Source organism: Lithobates pipiens, unplaced genomic scaffold (genome assembly GCF_037356315.1).
Source record: "Lithobates pipiens isolate NorthernLeopardFrog02 unplaced genomic scaffold, aLitPip1_a1.2 Scaffold_18, whole genome shotgun sequence".
Lineage (NCBI taxonomy): Eukaryota > Metazoa > Chordata > Amphibia > Anura > Ranidae > Lithobates > Lithobates pipiens.
This window is the reverse complement of record NW_027507758.1, coordinates 400,566,464-400,580,895: the sequence shown is the minus strand read 5'-3', so window position 1 is coordinate 400,580,895 and position 14,432 is coordinate 400,566,464.

Genomic DNA, 14,432 nt, shown 5'->3' with positions numbered 1-14,432 from the left:
CCCAAAAGACATGTAGGATCGTCCCTTTCGCGGCACCACATCTCCAGCACAGCTCTGATGTATCTGGGAAGATAGTATGCAGCCAACTCGGTGTCATGTACCATCTTTTCAAGAGCTTGTAATTGGTTTCCTGAATCTTGGTGCATCGTGAAGATTTAAGGGCCAACTGTATTATGCTTTGTACCTGCGGCGCCACGAAAGTATGTTGCAGATCACTACTCCACTTTATTATGCAACTTAGTTCTGGTTGTTCCGGTGGGGTATTGATCAAGGCATATGTCTTGGAGATGACATGAGTAAGTGGTTCAGTCCCGGAGCAAAATCCTTCAAATGTGGTGGTTTGTCTGGTATACGCTTGGGGGTCTTCCAGGGTCTGGAAAAAATGGTGCAGTTGTAGTGCTGAGCAAAATGTAAGTTTATAAGGCCCTGCGGGGTCTATCAGTTCTTCAATGAAGGATCTATTTCCTCTTACAAACCCGGCTGCCGTGATAGTTCCTGTTTCCCATAGGGATTTAAAATGAGTAGCTGTTAAACCTGGTGGGAGTTTAGGGTTTCCCAAAACAGGGGTCAAGGGAGATGTTTTGGTCATTTGTTGTATTAGTATCGCCACTTTAGAACATATTTTTAAGGTATTTCCTATTAAAGGGTGTGTTTTTAATCCAGATGGTATTGAGTCCCAGCACCATAATGCCTTTTCTATAGGAATAGGGGACTGTGCCTGCTCGCTCTGCACCCATAGTTTCCGGTCACTATGTCTCTTCCAATCTATGCCTAAATGTGCCGCATAATAGTACTTCTTAATGTCAGGGAGTACTAAGCCTCCGAACAATTTAGGTGAAGTCAGCTGCGTGCGTGGTATACGTGTTTTTTTGTTTGCCCATACAAAACGAGTGAATAAAGTCTGAACTTGTCTAAAGAAAATTTCCGGTATCCTGACAGGGAGTGCTTGGAGAAGATACAGATACTTCGGCAGGATGCACATTTTCAGCAGGTTGCATCTCCACTCCCATGTCTCTAGGAGTGAATCCCATATTCTAAACAAAAAACAACGTTTAGATTCAGGTTATTAAAATATACTACCTTGATATCTGACCTATAGACCTATAGTCTTGCTCCCTGGAGGATCCCCCTCCACCCAGTTGGTCACAGTAAACAAGCAGCATAGGTCTATTGGTACTATGTTCAGTTTATTTTTATACTTCATTCCAGACAGAAGGTTGACCCTACTGTCCTGGTGGATCTGCTAGATAAATCTGTTTGTAATCTTTTAACCACAACTTCTTACTCCACCAGTAAGTTTTGACAGATCCTTGATTACTATCATATTAATATACATAGACTTGTTTGAGTTCTTATGAATAACCAATAATAGATACAGATGATTGTCATGTTGTTTTTCTTGTAAACTTGTGCATTCAGCATTCCTTAAATAAAGATTAAAAAAAAAAATGCCTCATTATATTGACATTGTTTAACAATCAGGACAGTTTATGCTACTTTTCTTAAAGCATTTGTAAACCCTGCGTGGTAATTTTTACCTACAGGAAAGCCTATAATAAGGCTTGAAAACACAAAACCAAATGTGTAATAAATAACTAAATAGCTGCTCCCCAGATAGTGTAGACAATCTACTAAATTGAAAAGTGATATGGGGAGCTAAATGTTAATATTAAACCCACTGTGTGAATGCGCCAGTGATTATGGTAAATATACCAATTAAGACCACATATAATACATGGAAAGCAAAGTGCTAAATTAAATTTGGAAACAATGAAAGTACAAGTGTCCTTTGGATAGTCCATAAAATCTTCAATGAAGTATTTTCAATTAGCCAATGACATACAATTGAATTCCTCCACCATTTGGCAATAGATTCAAACCACACACCTAATGTGTTTGAATAGGATAACCTACTCACCAGATAGCTATGACCTCTTTAATTAAAAAGGTCTGATACTGCTTATTTAAAAAATCCTGTGACTTGCTTAGTTGGGGACGAATAAGGAGACTTTTATTTTTTTTACTGTTTTTACTGGTAATGGCAGCGATCTGCGATTTGTAGCAGGACTGTGACATTGCGGCAAATAAATCTGACGCCAAATTACTCTTTTTGAGGACCAGTGACATTATTACATTGATCATTGCTATAAAAATGCACTGATCAGTGTAAAAATGACACTGGCAGGGAAGGGGGTTAACAAAAGGGAGCGATCAAGGGGTTAACTGTGTTCCCTCAGCGTGTTCTAACTGTAGGGGGTGGGCTTACTGAAACATGACAGAGATCACTGTTCCCTATCACCGGGAACAGTAGATCTATGTCATGTCACTAGGCAGAATGGGGAAATGCTTTGCTTACATAGGCAGTTCCCCGTTCTGCCTCTCCTCACCGTGATCGGGGGGCGGCAGTGGACATCGAGTCTGCGGGATCTGCGGGCACGCTCCCGACATATATTGACCTGAGCAAGTCGTTAAGAAAACTAGCATAACCCTTTGGAGGGTGGCAAACAGTACCACTCCCCCGTCAGTCCGTCTGACGGTCAGTCAGTGTGCCAGCGGATGGGTCTGTTGCACTTACCCCATGCAGCTCTTCTCCCAGGCTCTTGGCAGGCGTTGCTCTCCCTTCCACTGCTCTCCATGGGAGTCGGCTCTGGCTTCCATTTCCTCCCTGGTGCTTGGCGGCCAATCGGGAGTCTTCTCCTTTCAGTCAATCAGAAAACGGGTCTCAGACCTTCTTCTGATTGGCCGGATTGAGGATCAGTGTTACCAGGGGCGGCTCATCCATTAGGGGCGCCCGAGCATGCCATCTCCCTCCCCAGCACCCCCTATATGGTAATGGATAGATGCATAGCATGAATTTATCTATGGCCGCCTCAGCTGCCCTCTATTCATGTGTCCAGCCCCTTTCAGGTCACCAGGTGCATGAATTACAGAGGCCAGTTTTTTCTTGATGCACCTGATTGGAGCCATATGCTCTAATAGGCTTCAAAATAGGGTAGGCTGGGACGCTGAGGATGCATCCTGAGCCCCCCCAGTTGTGTTGCAACAGTGAATGAATATTCGCTGTTGCAACACTGATCTTCCTCCCGGCTAATCGGGAAGTGGGACTGATACCCATCACCCGACTGGCTGAAAGGATTCTATTGGACGCCTCGGAGGAGGGGTGGAGATGCACAGCGGGAGCAAGGAGGATAAGAGCAATCTGGTCCCTGCCGATGCCTGGATGCTTGGCCCCCGGCGCTGCTGCATAGATGACCGGTCCTGATGGCGCTGCATGGATGTCCAGCCACTGTCACCTAGATGTGGTAAGTGGACCGACCGGTGGACAGCGGGGGGGGGGGGGGGGTTTGGTTTGTCACGAGGGGTTTGGTTGTTTGCCTCCCCCCCAAACAAAAACCCACCACCCGCCACTAAGTGTTACAACAGTGAATTTTCATTTGCTCTTGTAACACCTGGGTGGGCTCAAAGTGCAATACTCTGCACCACTAGCCCACATATTTTAAAGCCTATTAGAGCCTATGGCTCCAATCAGGTGCTTCAAAAAAACACCCCAGCTGTAATTCAGGCTATGCACGAGTCTATCCGTTATAAGCCATATATTGGGGGTGGCGTGGAGAGAGGGCCCCCTAATGGCACCCCTTATGCTACTGGCATAAACTGTCCTGATTTTTAAACAATGTCAATATAATGAGGCAATTTTTTTACTTCACACTTTGGTGTATTGGACTAGGTGTAACAGTCATTTTTAAAAATTGCACACTGAGAATTTTTTGGTTTTTGTTTTGGAACTATATTTCACATTCTATACATGTCTATATAGGTATATATACCACCTGGTTCTGGTTGGGTAGTGTTTCGGTATTGATGTTTCCCCACGGGCATGGCAGACATTGCCACCAGCCACCTACCAACAAAGTTTCTTTAAAGGATTTTCTGGGAGGTTATTTTATATAAATAGATTTTTCAATAGTACATGTCTGTATTGGTTGTGTGCCCCTGACCATCCTACCTCTATTCTAGAAAAGGTATATTGAAAATGATTGTTAAAACAATTGTTATTCCTTTGGCTCAACCAGTTGTTTCTTTTCAAGATGGAAACTTTTTATAGAGCGAACGCTCTCAACTTAGGAAACTAAACAATGTATGACACCATTTCGGAATGGTACTTAAAAGCAACCCTCACAAACTCTCTAGGCAGATTGAAACTCCATGAATTAATTTTCCCTCCAAAAATTCGAAAATTCGAAAATTTCAATTTCAAAAATTCAAAATTTCACAACTTCAGAAATTCAGAAACAACTACATATAATAAACTCACAGTTACAGATTGAAATGAGAGCAACTCTATTACATGTTTTTGCTTCTCTTGGGCAAACTATTCACCTACCTAACTTTATTTGATCTTGATTTATTTTGATTGTTTATTTTTATTTAACCATTTGCCTACTGGGCACTTAAACTCACCTTGTGACCAGACCAATTTTCAGCTTTCAGTGCTCTCACACTTTGAATGACAGTTACTCAGTCATGTAATAATGTACCCAAATGAATTGCTTGTCCTTTTTTCATACAAATAGAGGTTTCTTTTGGTGGTATTTGATCACCTCTGGGTTTTTCTTTTTTGGATTTTTTTTTAAGCTATAAATTAAAAAAGACCGAACATTTTGAAAAAAACACATTTTTCTTAGTTTCTGTGATACAATTTAGCAAATTATAAATTTTTCTTCATACATTTTGGCCACAATTTATACTGCTACATATCTTTGGTAAAAAATAACCCAAATTAGTGGATATTATTTGGTCTTTGTGAAAATTAGAGAACCTAAAAGCTGTGGTGCAAATCATAAAAAAATTATCACACCTGAAGTACTGATAGCCTGTCTCATTTCTTGCGACCCAAACAAGCCAGGAAAGTACAAATACCCCCCAAAGGACCCCTTTTTTGAAAGTAGACATACCAAGGTATTTAGTAAAAGGTATGGTGAGGTTTTTGATGTTGTAATTTTTTCCCCACAATTCTTTGCAAAATAAAGATTTTTTCCCCTACAAAATTGTCATTGTAATAGGTTATTTCTCTTACATGGCATTTGTATACCACAAATAATACCCCAAAATACATTCTGATACCCCTCCTGAGTATTATGATACCACATGTGTGGGACTTTTCACAGCCTGGCCACATAGAGAGGCCAAACATGCAAAGGAGCACCATCAGGTGTTCGAGGAGCATAAATTACACATCTAGCTTGTTGACTACACTTTTGAAGGCCCTGGAGTACCAGGACAATGACACGTGACACTGATGTGGCACTCATGACAGATGGCACTGATATGTGGCACTGATGGCATGTGACACTGGTGACAGATGGCACTAATATGTGGCACTGATGACAGATGGCACTAATACGTGGCACTGATGACAGATGGCACTAATACGTGGCACTGATGACACATGACACTGATACGTGGCACTGATGACACGTGACACTGATGACAGATAGCACGTGACACTGACAGGTGGCACTGATGACAGATGGCTCTGATACGTGGCACTGATAACAGATGGCACTAATATGTGGCACTGATGACACGTGACACTGATGAAAGATGGCACTAATACGTGGCACTGGGGACAGATGGCAGTGGGGACAGATGGCACTGACAGGTACTGTGCTGTATTTTCAGTTTTTTTTTTTTTTACACTGACGCTGCAGCCGTTGGTCTCTCCCTCCTCAAGCGCTGTCTCAGTGTGAGGAGGGAGAGCCGGCAACGAAAGATGATCTCATATGTTTAGATATGAGATCACCCCTCAGTGGACACTCAGATCGAGTGCTAAATGGCTGCTGTGATTGGTCATGTAGCACAATCTGTAATTGGCTTTGTCCAAGGGACACGTCCAACACAGAATTTCCCCATGCATGCCCGCAGGTGCACGCATCACAGAAGTAAACAGGAGGACATGCAAGGATGCCCTCCTGGCAATTGGAGTCTGCACTGTAGCCGTCTTTCGGCTATAGGGTGGATGCCTAGTGGTTAATTGATATTATTTTCTTGTGGCTCTTATGAGCATCTTGCTATATATGCTTACTAAAGCAATCTTAATACTACAGTGCATTACCTTAATACACTATTCCTCCTTGCTTCGAGACTAAACATAGAAATTCCTTCAAAACCAGATAATACTTTGGTAGCCAAATATTTAAAAAGTTATAAAGAACCTATATTGATACTTGTACCATTTGACTGAAAACATTTAATAATGTGGAACTTTTAGACTAACTGGCAAAGCATAAATCCTTTGGAGATTCCAGAAGGATAAATCCAAGGAGATAAAGCGTCTTTATGTTGATTTCATCATAATTGTATAGCCAAAGATTAGCAAACCAATGCTATAACAATCAATTTGAACAACCGTCCTTCAAATACCATGTCGAGAATTCTTCAAATATGATAAATCCAATATGCAAAATAATCCTCAAAAACAATAAGTCCAATGTGCAAAATAATCCGTGCAAATGAGGAAGCATAAAGTGCAAAATTCTGCAATCTGTGCAAAAATAACAATATGTGCAAAATAGCAATATGGAAGTAGTGCAAACCAGCAATCTGTGCAAATAAACAATATTACTGAGTAAAGTGCAACAATGATTGTGCAAAATGTGCAAAAAGATAAAAAATATATGTGCAAATTGACAGCAAAAATATATGAAAAATTAATTTCACCTATAAACGTGCAAAGAGCAAACGATTAGTGCAAACAAAGAGCAGTAAAAAATATAAAAGTGATGTCTAAACGAGTCCATTAACGTGCTCAAATAATGACTAGGCAGTCTTGAGAACTATATATAAAATTGTCATTACGAAATGGCAGTGACAGAGCAAAGTCCCATACACAGTGCAATGCAATCCAATTGTGTTAAGTCTCTTTCCAATATGCAATGCAGATCATCCACTACACGGGGTTTATATTTTTCTATCCCCCACACCATCAATGAAGAGGGGTCTCTGTTGTGAAACTAGTCAAAGTGTCTGGACAAGCTATGTTTTGGGAATCCATTCTTTATGTTTTGAGTGTGTTCTCTTAATCTTTTCCAGAGTTTTTAGTTCTCCCAACATACATTAGTTTTAATATTTGGATTGGCAATTTTAAAGCAGTCCACTAGATGGTATATTGGAGTGATTAGCTTCTCTATATGCATAAATTACTTGCTTTATGTTCATGATAGAAGACTGAGTATTTTCTTTGACCACTAGATGGTGCTATTTTATGGATTAATATAATTATAAATATATATCGCTTTTATTTGCTCATTTCTTTAAATTATTGTGACCACTTCTGAATTTTAAGTATTCGAATGATGTTATGCCTTTAATTCTTTATGAAAAATGTACCTTTGAGAAGATTGCGGGTTACTATGACAACCGCTCTGCTATAACAGTCACCACTGTGCACCCGACTCTATACCTTTGATAAAGTCACGTGGACAGTGATGCAACGCGTCAGGGAAGAGAGTCGGGTGACTTTCGTTTTCCGATCTCGGCCGGGATCGGTAACATTACTCATTACTGCTGTTGTCTGATCATCTTATTTTAAGTGTTTGACCATTCATTAAAATATTAGTTTTTAATACTACACTATGAAGTTCCTCCCTTTCTCTCTATAATATCTGGTTGAGTTCCCGGAGGCCCTGGGTAGTTCCGACGGAGGATAGAAACCCATAGGAGCTGTATTATCAGGGGGAGCCTGAGAATGGATTGGCTGGTATCTGTAAGGCTGTTTATATCCTTTATTTGAGGTGAGAGGCTGGGGGAAACACTATCCACTGTATTACACCAGAGAGTGCTTGGATGGCGTCACTCGTGTAGTGGATGATCTGCATTGCGTATTGGAAAGAGACTAACATAATTGGATTGCATTGCACTGTGTATGGGACTTTGCTCTGTCACTACCATTTCGGAATTACGATTTTATATATGGTTTTCAAGACTGCCTAGTCATTATTTGAGCATGTTAATGGATTCGTTTGGACATCACTTTTATATTTTTTACTGCTCTTCGTTTGCACTAATCGTTTGCTCTTTGCGCGTTTATAGGTGCAATTCATTTTTCATATATTTTTACTGTCAATTTGCACATATATTTTTTTATCATTTTGCACAATCGTTGTTGCACTTTACTCAGTAATTAATATTGTTTATTTGCACAGATTGCTGGTTTGCACGACTTGCATATTGCTATTTTGCACATATTGTTATTTTTGCACAGATTGCAGATTTTCGCACTTTATGCTGCCTCATTTGCACGGATTATTTTGCACATTGGATTTATTGTTTTTGAGGATTATTTTGCACATCGGATTTATCATATTTGAAGAATTCTCTACATGGTATTTGAAGGACGGTTATTCAAATTGATTGTTATAGCATTGGTTTTCTAATCTTTGGCTATACAATTATGATGATGAAATCAACATAAGGACGCTTTATCTCCTTGGATTTATCCTTCTGGAATATCCAAAGGATTTATGCTTTGCCAGTTAGTCTGTAATTAGCTTTTATGCCATTTTAAGTAAGCGCCACATTATTTAATTTTTTTCTTTCTATTACTGCCTGGTGTGAGAACACTTTTATGTTGGCTGCTACATTGCTAGGTTTATTTCCCATTTATTTTTCCTGTGTGGCTTGCGCATTAGTTCTCCCTATTGTGTACCATTTGATTGCTTATGATCATAGCTTTTTCTTCTTTGTAACTTTATTATATTTGTTTATTTTATTTTCTGTTTGATTAGATTATTTTGTAGTTTCTTGGAAAACAATAAAAATGACATTTAAAAAAAAGATTGTTATTTGATTTAGTGTGATACACCTTGTATTGTAAATATTCCTTTGTATGAAGTGACATAACAATAATATATTTACATGTGTGTTGTTACAGTATCTTTATACTGAGATCCCAGGTCCTGATGAATCGGGGTCCCCCGTGAAACGAGCCAACCTCACAATTTGATCTCAAAACTATGCACATACAAAGCTTTGGATGGCTGATTTGTATGTCTAATAATCTATAAAAATGGGGTATCTGGCGCTACCTGATATTGGAGAAGTGGACCCCAGTGTTTCTAACAATCCAGGTGTCACATTGATTTAGTAAAGGAAAAAAGGAAAAAAAGGGGAAAAAAAGAAAAAAGAAAAAAAAGGTCTTTAGTGTCCACAAGTGAAAAAATCCTCAGTTCTTCACTTGTGGACACTAAAGACCTTTTTTTCCCCTTTTTTTCCTTTTTTCCTTTAATTTATTTTTGATTTATATTTACATAAGTTTTGATATATATATTTTTTTTTCGATATTTTTTGTTATGACATATAGAAATTTTGATATATATCCCACGTACATATATCTATATAGGGTTTGTTTTTCCTGTCTCACCTTGTGATTTTGCACTATTACATACATAAGGGTTGGAGTATATGTTTACAGATTTTACAGTTATAACTGAAATTTATTTATTTTTCACATATTTGCACTTTATAACTTGATGAATTTACCGTATGTAGTCTATCAGTGTTTTTGAGAAAATTCAACACATAATAGTACCTATGCGATTTTAAACATAAATCGCATTGAGTATTATATTATTACTTTGCACTTATTCTTGCACAAAGCACGATCTATGGGCATTTATACCCTTCTGTCACAACTTATTGTCTTTATACTTTAGGGATACGGTAATTAGAATACCCATAATTGATACTGAAAGGTTGATGTACAATAACAAATCTACTAAATCGATGTGACACCTGGATTGTTAGAAACACTGGGGTCCACTTCTCCAATATCAGGTAGCGCCAGATACACCATTTTTATAGATTATTAATTACTTATGAAAACCCCTTGTGGGGATTTCTTAGCTGGGGGGCTGCAACCTATTTTTTCTATTTTGTATTATAAGCGTGGCTTTGTTCAATAACAATATGATTTGTATATCTGGTTTTTAGATATTGATTTTGTCCAAAATAAAATGCTTGGATTTTAGATCTGTATTGTTTGAATGTATGCTACACCCTGGGTGACATAACTAAAGTCCCAGACTTGCTATATTGATTATAGGGATGATACCCCCAAGGGTAATAATTGATCCTGTCCCCACATATAATAGGACTTTTTGGTGAGAAATGTATAGAGCAGACACCCAAATTGTGCTAATACTTCCCAGAAAAAAAATATATGGAAGAAAACCACCTATAGATATGGTACAGGAAACCTTCGCCACATCACAAAACAAAAGAGAAAATTGCAAAAGGGTGTGACCTGGGGATTTTATGGGCAAAGGTAGTAACCATGGCGTGGCTATGGGAGCTAAGTTTGCTCCCAGCCTAGCCAACCTGTTTATGGCAGAGTGGGAGGATAGGGAGGATAGGTATATCTTCAGTGAGGATTGCCCACAACTTAAAGAGGGATTCCACCAAAAAAATAAATATTAAAAGCCAGCAGCTATAAATACTACAGCTGCTGACTTTTAATAAATGGACACTCACCTGTCCCGGGTTCCAGCGATGCCGGCAGCCGAGGCCGATCGATCTCTCGGCTCTCGGCTCTCGGCTGCTGCCACCATTCTAGGTGAGGGAATCAGGAAGTGAAGCGAATCGGCTTCACTTCCCGGTTCCCTACTGCGCATGCGCGAGTCGCGTCGCGCAATAGGAAATCTCCGCGCTGTCACTGGGACCCGTGTGTGTCCCAGCAGACAGCGTGGCAGGGCAGGAAATGGCGTAGACTCCCACGGGAGTCTATGCCCGGAAGTGGATGTAAATACCTGTCTTTGACAGGTATCTCCACCCCCTCCCCCCTGAAAGGTGTCAATTGTGACACCGGAGGGGGGGAGGGATCCGATCAGCGGAGGTTCCACTTTAGGGTGGAATCCCACTTTAAGTTCTACAGGAGATTCATAGATGGCCTGATGATCATTTGGGAGGGGCCCTATGAGTCTGCAGTGGAATTTATAGACAGTCTGCATTTGAACACTAACAACATTAAGCTGGACTATCAAATCAGTGAAAACAGCATTCATTTCTTGGATATGGTTATTTCAAAAGATTCTAATAAGCTGAACACAAAAGTTCCCTTTAAACCTACAGATCGCAAAATAGTTATCTGTCTATTAGAAGTGGGCACCACCCCTTATGGATTAAAAATATATCTAGAGGACAAATGCTAAGAGTCCGGCGTAATTATACAGAAGTAATTGACTATTACCAACAGGCAGATCTTCTGAAAACTAAATTCTTACAAAAGGGCTATGCAGAAGATTCCTTGAATGAAATCATTCAGAAAGTGTCTGAAATTCCAAGGGGGGATTGTTTAAAAAAGAAAATTGAGGATCAGGGGGCCAATAACCAACATCAAGTGAGCTTTATATCCAACTTTCACTGCCAGTATAGAGAAATAGAGGTCATCTATAGAAAACATTGGCATATTTTACACCAAGATCGGCATTTAGGGACAATACTACAGGATCAGCCTAAATTCATTTATAGGCGCGCCCAAAACTTTGGCGATCAGATAGTTAAAAAAATCTTGGATCCTCCAGACCGGCAAGTTTTAAAAATTGATTTGAAAGGTTTCTATGCCTGTAGAAAATGTATATGTTGTAGGGCTGTGAACACCGCTATTGGGGGTAGAACTAGTATTACTAATGGAGATGGTGATTCTTTTGACATTAAGGAGTTTGTCACCTGTAACTCCTCGCATGTGGTCTACCTCATGTGGTGTCCATGAAATTTGTTTTATGTAGGCAGAACAAAAAGACTTTTAAAAGTCCGGATAGCAGAACACCTGGCGAACATTAAGCTCTTGTACACACGGTCGGACATTCCGACAACCAAATCCGTCGGATTTTGTCCGACGGATTTTGTCCGAAGGATTTTGTCCGAAACTGTTGCATACACACAGTCGGACAAAGTTGTCAGAAAATCCGATTGTACTTAACGTGATGATGTTATTTCGTTAGGACGGGACTATGTTCAGGCTAGTAGCCAATAGCTTTGGTCTAGGAATTTGATCTGAGCATGCGTAGCACTTTGTCCGATCAGAATTCTCTACACATGATCGGACAAAGTCCGATCGGATCATGTTGTCGGAAAATTTTATAGCCCAGCTGGAAAACTTGGTCCGTCGGATACTCCGACGGAAACAGTCCGATGGAGCCCACACACTGTCGGATAATCTGACAACACGGTCCTATCAGACATTGTCCATCGGAATGTCTGACCGTGTGTACAAGGGCAATGAAAGGGTTTCATTCATAGTGTTTTATTACACTTTAACCACTTGCCGACCGCCGCACGACGATATACGTCGGCAGAATGGCACGGGCAGGCATATGGGCGTATATATAAGTCCCTGCCTGCCCGCGGGTGGGGGGCCCGATCGGGCCCCCCCCCGGTGCCTGCGGCGGTCGGCATTCCTTCGAGAGCGATCCGGGATGAGGGGGCGGCCATTCATTCATGGCCACCCCCTCGCGATCGCTCTCGACGAATGGAAATCCTCCGTGACATCACTTCCTCTCCTGTAATGTAAACACAGGAGAGGAAGTGATGTATTCTCTCCTCCGTGTCGGTATTTTTCGTTCCGGCACCGAGGAGAGAGGTTCGGTGAGTTGCACCAACACACCACACATACAGTAGAACATGCCAGGCACACTCACACCCCCCCTTTACCCCCCGATCACCCCCCCAATTACCCCTGCCCCCCCAGTCACAGTGACACCAATTGCTTTTTTTTTTTTTTTTTTTTTTTTTTTGCATTGGTGTCATTTGTGACTGTAATAACTGTTAGGGCAGTTAGGGTTAGCCCCCTTTAGTTCTAATGTACCCCCCTAACCCCCCCAATAAAGGTTTAACCCCGTGATCACCCCCCGTCGCCAGTGTCACTAAGGCTGGGTTCACATTGCAGCGGTTTGAGAACGGATGTGATTCGCACCGCACTGCAGTGCAAATCACATCCGATCTCTGTGCGATTCGAGTTCAGCCATACAGATAGTATGGCTGAATTCGTGTCGCACCCGCCGCACCCGCCGCAAACTCGCACGGGACCCTTTTTTTGGTCCGCAGCAGAATCGGATCGCATGGGTGTTCACACCATGCGATCCGAGTTTGCAGATCGCACTGCGATATGCGAACTGATCTGGGGGTGTCATTATTTCACTGACACTCCCAGCAGTTCGCATAGGGCAGTGTGAACTGCCGCCGGGAGGCATGCGATGCGGGAACCCGCCGCGGATTCGTGGCGTTCCCGCATCGCTCCAGTGTGAACCCAGCCTAATAAGCGATCATTTTTCTGATCGCTGTATTAGTGTCACAGGTGACGCTAGTTAGGCAGGTAGGTATTTAGGTTCGCCGCAACTTTTTATAGCGCCAGGGACCCCCATATACTACCGCATAAAGCCCCCTGATTGCCCCCTAGTTAACCCTTTCACCAGTGATCACCATATAACTGTTACAGGTGACGCTGGTTGGTTAGTTATTTTTTTATAGTTTCAGGGCACCCGCCATTTATTACCTAATAAAGGTTTAACCCCCTGATCACCCGGCGGGTGTCATTTGTGACTGTAATAACTGTTAGGGCAGTTAGGGTTAGCCTCCTTTAGTTCTAAGGTACCCCCCTAACCCCCCCAATAAAGGTTTAACCCCGTGATCACCCCCGTCGCCAGTGTCACTAAGGCTGGGTTCACATTGCAGCGGTTTATGAGAACGGATGTGATTCGCACCGCACTGCAGTGCAAATCACATCCGATCTCTGTGCGATTCGAGTTCAGCCATACAGATAGTATGGCTGAATTCGTGTCGCACCCGCCGCACCCGCCGCACCCGCCGCAAACTCGCACGGGACCCTTTTTTTGGTCCGCAGCAGAATCGGATCGCATGGGTGTTCACACCATGCAATCCGAGTTTGCAGATCGCACTGCGATATGCGAACTGATCTGGGGGTGTCATTAACATTTCACTGACACTCCCAGCAGTTCGCATAGGGCAGTGTGAACTGCCGCCGGGAGGCATGTGATGCGGGAACCCGCCGCGCATTCGTGGCGTTCCCACATCGCTCCAGTGTGAACCCAGCCTAATAAGCGATCGTTTTTCTGATCACTGTATTAGTGTCACAGGTGACGCTAGTTAGGCAGGTAGGTATTTAGGTTCGCCGCAGCTTTTTATAGCGCCAGGGACCCCCATATACTACCGCATAAAGCCCCCTGATTGCCCCCTAGTTAACCCTTTCACCAGTGATCACCATATAACTGTTACAGGTGACGCTGGTTGGTTAGTTATTTTTTTTATAGTTTCAGGGCACCCGCCATTTATTACCTAGTCTCACTAGTGTACCCCTAAATTTAGGGGTGTCTACTTTCCAAAATGGGGTCATTTGGGGGGGGTTTGTGCCATCTTGG